This window comes from Dunckerocampus dactyliophorus, chromosome 8 (genome assembly GCF_027744805.1).
Source record: "Dunckerocampus dactyliophorus isolate RoL2022-P2 chromosome 8, RoL_Ddac_1.1, whole genome shotgun sequence".
NCBI lineage: Eukaryota > Metazoa > Chordata > Actinopteri > Syngnathiformes > Syngnathidae > Dunckerocampus > Dunckerocampus dactyliophorus.
The window spans coordinates 8,907,897-8,915,632 of record NC_072826.1 but is presented as its reverse complement, the minus strand read 5'-3'; the positions used below and the strand labels follow the sequence as shown (position 1 = coordinate 8,915,632).

The window sequence follows — 7,736 nt, the reverse complement described above, 5'->3', positions numbered from 1 at the left end:
TAACTGAAATACAATGGAGTTACCTTAAGATGTTATTCATGTGTCGTCCTGAACAAAGGGCTCATACATGAAAACGCAAATGTGATTAGACCATTGCCTAATAAAACATCATATCCATGTCAGCCAGCCTGCCAATAAACGCTGTAAAACATAAGCTGTAAATCCACACAAACACACGCACTGCCTTATGCTTTATTTATTCCTCTTTTCATTGCTTATGGATGCAGAAAGAGGGGTGCGCAGGGAATGAGAGAGGTGGTAGGGAAGCATGTTTTTGAACAGGTTGGCGATGATCACAGAGTCTTGGGGCCACTGTTAATGACTTATTCATGGACCCTTCTGGCCCCTCACGGGCCCCTGGGAGCAGCGCAGATTCAACAGATGCAAGAGGGAAAGGGGGGAGACGGGCGGGAAGATGTAAGGGAAGTGAAGATGTGAAGGGAACTGAAAAACAATGTGAAGACCGTGGCAGAGGGATGAAGAAAGGTGGGAGGGAAGGGTCTTTGCATGAAAAAGCTAGGGGAACAGGAGGAACTGTACAATGGAATTAAACACAGAGGAGCCACACTGGTGACCAAGTCGTAACCTTCTTGGCTTAGACTCAGTGGAGGCTGCACAAAGACTTCCTTGCTGGCTGAGCAGGTGACAGACTGTTGGCCCACATCATCACGCTCATCTGCATCTGCAGTGAAGAAGAAAGGAAATTGACTTTTATGTGGCAGAATGAACGATGTGGACCCTGATTTTATTGAGCCCAAATGCACTGAGCGTCCAGATGTGAGCTGGATAAGATAAAGTCATCCTGTAAAAGCAAGCTCATACAAAATATTTAATTGATCCAAAGGAAGGAAAATAGATGGTGCACAAATGCTGCTATATGTAGAAGCCCCACTTAATAAAAAATGGACACCCCCTGTAACATTACAGGGAGAAAATACCTACATAACATATAAAAAGGTAGAATATGCTAACTAAGCAAAATAAAGCTCCAATCATGCGGTCGCTTATATTTTAGGATGTGGCTGTGTTCGTACTTAAACTCGTTCTATAAAACTAATAAATAGTAGTAAGTATGCAGCTCATAACAGTACTTGCTTTTGAGTTTATCAACCACTTGTCAAGCTTCCTTACCAACTGAGGCAGAGTGGAAGAACAGTCAATCCAGGCCAAACAAAAAATGTTGTCAGTTCCATTCCTATGTATGTTCTTGTGTGTGTGTGTGTGTGTGGGGGGGGGGGGGGGGGAGTTGTTTGTGTTGTCTAGGGATGCACAATCCGATACCAAATAACCGCTAATTTTTTACATCTTCTGTAGTTTGTGCATACCTGGAAAAAGAATGACTCAAACAAATTTGGATTTGACAAATTGTACCTGGAGATTTGACCTTACCAAACATCATGGCATCACTGCTATTAACAAAATGTAAAAAAAAAAAAAAAAAAAATAGAAGTACAAGCCGTGGCTCCAAAAGGTTTACAAAAAAGCTGGCAGGTTTGGTCGCCCAGCACGGCAAAACCGATACTTTGCAAATTCACCTAATGTGTCTGGTAAATTTTCAAGTGGTGTATTTCATATCATAGCATAAAGAATACAAGACATTGAATTCCATTGTTAATTAGATAAATTATTCATTTAAATACAATAATAATTTAATAATTAATTTATGTAATGTATTTATTGTAAACACTGAAGTATTTTGAGGTAGTCAGGTGATTTACAATTTAGCCAAGCTAATATACAACAAGAGAAAAACAGAGGGCATCATATAAAATATGTGAAAATGGTATTAAAAAAAAAAAGTGAAATAATAAAACCATAAAATAAATAATTTCCCAAAGTCTGCTGGGATAGGCTCCAGCATACCGCAACCCTAATTAGGATAAACGGCATAGAAAATGGTTGGTTGGATGGATGGACAAAGCTTGTGTGTTGTCTGGCTCATTTTTACCTGCAACTACGTGAGAGCCAAAGTGCTTCCAGACGCTCGCTTTAAATCCAGCAGGTGCGGGTCAGAGCCATTCTGGTAGCGTCTTAGACTTCTGTGCACCACCATAAACTGGGCGGCACTTCCGCTGTCTTTTTTTTGTTCCTTTTTTGTGCCATCAGCATCGATTATTATTATTACATTGGATTCGATTAATAATCCTCAATGTCCATAACGCGATTCACCTAAGAATCATCTAAGTTATTGCCCCCACACCCCTAACCATGTGTGACGCAGATGTGTACGCTGCACAGACAGATGTGTATTTTCTATTCTTCCTTTTCACCTCGTCCTTCACAAATGTTAATGCTGTGCGTAAATGCACAGAGGTGAGGTTTAATAATGTTACCTCTGTTCTGCTGTGCATTTTCGCTTGGTGCATAATCTCATGCTACATGTGCTCATACGTACATTTGGCTCAGTAATAATAATCACTAATAATAAGTTGAATCATATATGAAAGATGTTTCATTGTGTGGTTTATGTTTTTTTAAGTGTGCAGGAGTAGAGGGCACATGACCTCTAGTCAGATGTCTGAAGGGGTGACTGTGATAAGTTTGGGAACTACTGAGCTAGAGCCTATCTCAACTGACTTAAAATTGATCTGATAAATATAATAGGGATCGTTCCAAAGAATGGTACAAGCAATCTCCAAAGGCCAGGGTCCCCAATTAATACTGTATGTCATCAACAAATATAGAAAATATAAACTTACTAGAATTGGGCAAGTCATTAGCAAATGGAAGTAGCATGTTACAAAAGAAACACCAAATCTTGTTAAAAATGAGCAAAAACAAACGGTCTACTGAATAGGGATGTCCGATATTGTTTTTTTTGCTGATATTGCCCAACACACATTAGTGTAATTAACACATTATGGTGACCCACAATACAGTATTGTTTTAGACATTTCTCTTGGAGATTAATGAAGTGTCTATCTATCTATCTATCTATCTATCTATCTATCTATAGTTTTTTTATTATCGGTTTTCATTAGAGGGAAAAAACTCGATATCAACCGATATTACATTTTTATGCCAATATTGGGCCGATTATATCAGTGGGTCGATATTATCGGACATCCCTACTTAAATGTAATGTTCAATTTAACAATGGATGGGCTTGGTTAGTAGGGAAATGGCCTAGACCTAAAGCAATTTCTGTGAAGACAAACGGACTAGAAGTTAGACGTTTTTAACTATTCTGGCACTTTTCTCGACCACAATTACAGCTCCGGTTGCTGACCACATTGGCTTGAATACCATTTGCCACAGGGAATTAACTCTTTGAAGAAAAAAAAAAAAAAACGGGACCAAGGGAACGGGCAGAAAAAAGGCTTCTGTTGCCTTGAATTCTGAGAAGGAGGACGTGAAAGAGCGGCAAAAACATGGTACTCTCCGAGACATAATATTGATGTTGAAAGACATGAGTAACGAGAACTTAAATATCAAGTCCCAAAACATGCATGCCAGGTTAATTGGAGACTGTAAAATATATTTAGGTGAGAATGTTAAGGATGTTTGTCTAGGCAGTATGGGTTCTGTGGTACTGGTGACCAATTAACGGTTACCTCTTGTCCCAAGTAGGGTGGATTGGCTCCAGCTCATTCGCTACCTAAAAGAGAACAGGTATAAAAAATGGGTGGATGCAAAACATGTCATTGTTTTTTTTTCCAACTGAATTGTACAGGAATTGCTTATACTGTATGTAAGCTTGTATTTTCTTTTATCTTTTAGACAGTTTTCTCTCCAGGCAGATGATGTCATAACTACTGTAAATATAATAAAAAAGAAACAGCATAATTTCAAATATTGATGACGTTGAGATTCTTACTCTCCTTTTTTAAAGAAAGATACAACATCAAAACATTGATGAGATGTTTTTAGGCTTCTTCAACTCCTCCTGGAATTACAGGCCTTGCGATGTTCTTGCACTTTTTGTTCAAACACTTGTTTACAAGACTCCAATCATACAATACCTCAGGTTGTTTATCTGAAATCTCTGTCTTCATCAAAGTTGCGTTCAAAGCCAAGATAAGGGCTCTGCAAATCCTTGTTAACCCGCCAGCGAAACACTTCACAGCAATTTACAATGGGCCTTGTAAAAAAAGAAAGTAGTAGCCTCGTCTTGATGGAGTGGCAGATATCCACAAAGACTTGTGCATGAGGCTTTGTGTTTTTTTTTTCTTTTAATTGCTGAAGCGCGCGGCAGAATTTAGAACGTTTGAGATCTTTTTTAAGCAACAGAAGGTGTCAGTTGAAACACTGTGGACCAGCTTTGCCTCCAATGTTGACCTATCATTTGCATAATTTAGGATAAACTTGGCTCAGTTTTGCAAGCATTCATTTTTGGCCTAAAGTCGCATCTGGTTTCATTATTTGTGGCGTTTATTATTTGGTTCCGTCAATATTTTTAATGTCTATTTGCACATTTGAGTGAAACACATGCGTCTGAAATGTCCTAAACTTGTTCATTCATTTTCTACCCCTCGTCCTATTTAGGGTCACGGGTGAGCTGGAGCCTATCTCGGCTGACTTTGGCCAGGGTCCACCCTGGACTGGTCACCAGTCAAGCACATATATAGACAAACAACACTCACATTCACACCCATTTTGATGAAAATGTTAAAAGGTATGTAAAGAGGATTTTCTATCGACCCCGACTGAGACGTGAAATCATTAACTATATACACCCACCCCCAAAACAAACCTTACCTACCCTCAGTGTAGCAACTTTGATGCAAATCCATAAAAGGGCAGAACTGTCAGGTAAGCTGTGTATCGCCATGGCAATGTGGACTGGGAGAAATCAATTTTTCATAGACAGGCATTGGCGGCTGGGCTGCAATGCATGTGATATCAAGAGAAAGGGGAGCCAAGGGGAGCTCCAAACGCACTCAAACAGCCGGGAGCCTGACAAAAAAAGCTCCAAGATGCAACTTGAAAAGGTGTTGCGCTCCACTGTTTGAGGACAGCCAGCTGGCCTCTTTGTACATAAGGAGCCTGTGTGGAAATACTCTCACACACACACGGACATATGAGCTGAACAACATTTTTAGAAATGCCTTCCATAGCTTACTTCATGTCTGTCAACATGGCAGGTATTAAAGTGCTGTATATTTGTTGTATAATAATAAGATAAGTATGGTGCCCCTAAGGCTTTGCTTCTGAAATAGTGGGGTGGACCCCCTGGAGAGGCAGGGAGGACTTTCAGTATTAGTGCAGGCCTGGTAACATGTATGAATTTGTTGTATTCAGCATGCAATTTGACTCTTGACTACGCTTGTATGCTTCACTGCTCTCCATTTCGTTGCATTTCGCTGGTTTATGTTTGGAGTTCAGTCTGTACAGTACAGATAAATAAAACAATATTATCAGTTTCTCAATAGCATTTCATATCGGGGGGGGGGGGGGGGGGGGCAAAAATATTCCTGTCCCCCAGTGGGGGCATGACAGAAAATAATTGAGAACCACTGTCCTAAGGGGACATGGGAAAAAAAGATGAGAGAAAACACAAAAACTTAATCCAGAGAAGCTATTGCAAGATCCCAAGAAACTTTTGCAACATCCTGAGAAAGTTTTGTGAGATTCCGAAAAACTTTTGCGAGATCTCTGGTTTTTCAAGCTTTGTTCACTACGGGTATTTCCGGGTCAGCTGCTGCAACAATGCTAAAGTTGGCTTCTTATTCGCCAGCTTCCGATTTGGCACCTAAGGGAAAATTTAAGGTGGTATTAATTTAATGTGCTGTGAGATTGTTTGTCTTGATTGTCTGCTTTTTTTACGCGTCTTATTGTGAAAATATTTTACAGGGCTCCAGCAAAATGCCACCATTTTGTCGCATTTTGCGACATTGCGAGTCAGCTTTTCATCAGGCTGGTGGTTTCTGGTCTACAGTAAATATTGAAGGAGTAATAAACAATTGTGCATGATTGCACATGATTTCAACAGTCATAATACCCATCCATCCATCCATCCATCCATCCATCTTCTATGCCGCTTATCCTCATTAGGGTCACGTGGGTACGCTGGAGCTGATCCCAGCTGCCTTTGGGTGAGAGGTGTGGTACACCCTGGACTGGTCGCCAGTCAATCAAAGGGCACATATAGACAACAACCATTCCACTCACATCTATGGACAATTTAGAGTCGCCAATTCACCTAACATGCATGTTTTTGGAATGTGGGAGGAAACCGGAGTATTTGGAGAAAACCCACGCACACACAGGGAGAACATGCAAACTCCACACAGAGATACCCAAATGGAGTCGTAACATGTCACAGTCACAGTCATAACATGTCATGTTATGTTATATTATCACATCAGTCATAACATGTCAAGTTATGATGTGACATGATGTGATTTCATTTTAAGGTATATATGATGCCACCAAAGAGGCCTTCCAGAAGCAAGGGACAGAACCAGAGTGGTTAGAGAAGACAGTTACCATTTATTGTTCAAGTATTTATCAGCAATATGGTGAAAATGAAAGGAAATGTGAATATTTACTTTGCAAGTCGATTTTGTGTGTGCACCCCTAAATTTTCTGCTTGCGCTTCTAAAAATTTAATTTAGGGACCACTGTGCTCCGAGTAAAAAAAGTTAGTCTGGAGCCCTGATTTGAGAAAAACACAGATACGTGCTTTTATTGCATGTTGAGAAGTCAAAAATGTTGCAGATGTTGATACGAAATTGGAGCAGGAGGGTTTGGAGGGGGAAGAAGAGCGTATCAATTACTCGCGATGATTGCCATTCACTGGTGGTCCCACAACTAAACCCCCCCGGAAAGCTACTGTATTGATGTACTGCAACATGACAGTCTTTGAAGAGATTGCTCGAGATTGATAATGGAAATCATTACAATGTGCAGGTGAACATCATCTTGGGTGTAAACTGCCTAAGGAGTGGGTTTGAGAAAATGGTGAATTTTATCCATCTTCACCATATGTTTGCATTTCCACAAATGACAATTACGGTGACGCCACCACAGCATAAATCTTAAGGTACAAACAAGAACTCATATTCAGGTTAGTCCAATCAGGGACCTTTTTATATCGTCATCGTCACATTAAATTGTGTGACAGAGCTCCTTTACCCACAACGCAATGAAATATTGAACTTCTTTTTATTTGATCGGCTGATTGTATGCTTGACTTAATGTTGTCTCATTTATATGGCTGCAGGATTGTTTTATTGAAAATATTACCCCAGCTGTAGTGGAAAGCATCGATTTTGGCCAAAGATTCTTCAAATACAAGCATTATCTTGACAATCTGACCGCTAAAAGTAAACATTTTACAGTTTTTAACACTTCATCTTCCCACCTCTCTCTTCCTTTTTTGTACCTGTCTTCAGTCTCTCTCTAATGTAAAATGGCTGTGACATAGTCACTGAATTCAAAAGTTTAAAAAGACCAAGGACAGTCCTATCCAATCATAATTATGAATGTGCCTGTCCAATATATATGCACTATTAAATTAATAGTGTGAAATCACACAAATATGACTTTTACCCGTTCATACACACTACATTTCCCCCCCGCATGCCCTTACCTCTTGTCAACACACGCACACACGCACACACACACACCAGTGTAGTTGTTAACACCTGCTTATGTACACATTAGCTTTGCATGGGCACCAGTGCGATGACTATAATCCATCATGAGCCATGCCACCCTGGTATCACATCACAGCTATAACACCAACCTGCAGATGTTGGGCACACAGCCAAGGCCGGAGGAGACAATTCACA

General features: G+C 40.1%; 1 long non-coding RNA gene across 1 annotated transcript in view; it reads right to left on the bottom strand.

Moving 5' to 3' along the window:
- Nucleotides 1–207: 207 nt before the first annotated feature.
- LOC129186839 (uncharacterized) overlaps nt 208–7,736 on the bottom strand; it is a 73,942-nt gene continuing 66,413 nt past the window's right edge. Inside the window, exon 5 of the long non-coding RNA XR_008572304.1 lies at nt 208–682. This is a non-coding gene — a long non-coding RNA (uncharacterized LOC129186839). The remainder of the gene's footprint in view (nt 683–7,736) is intronic.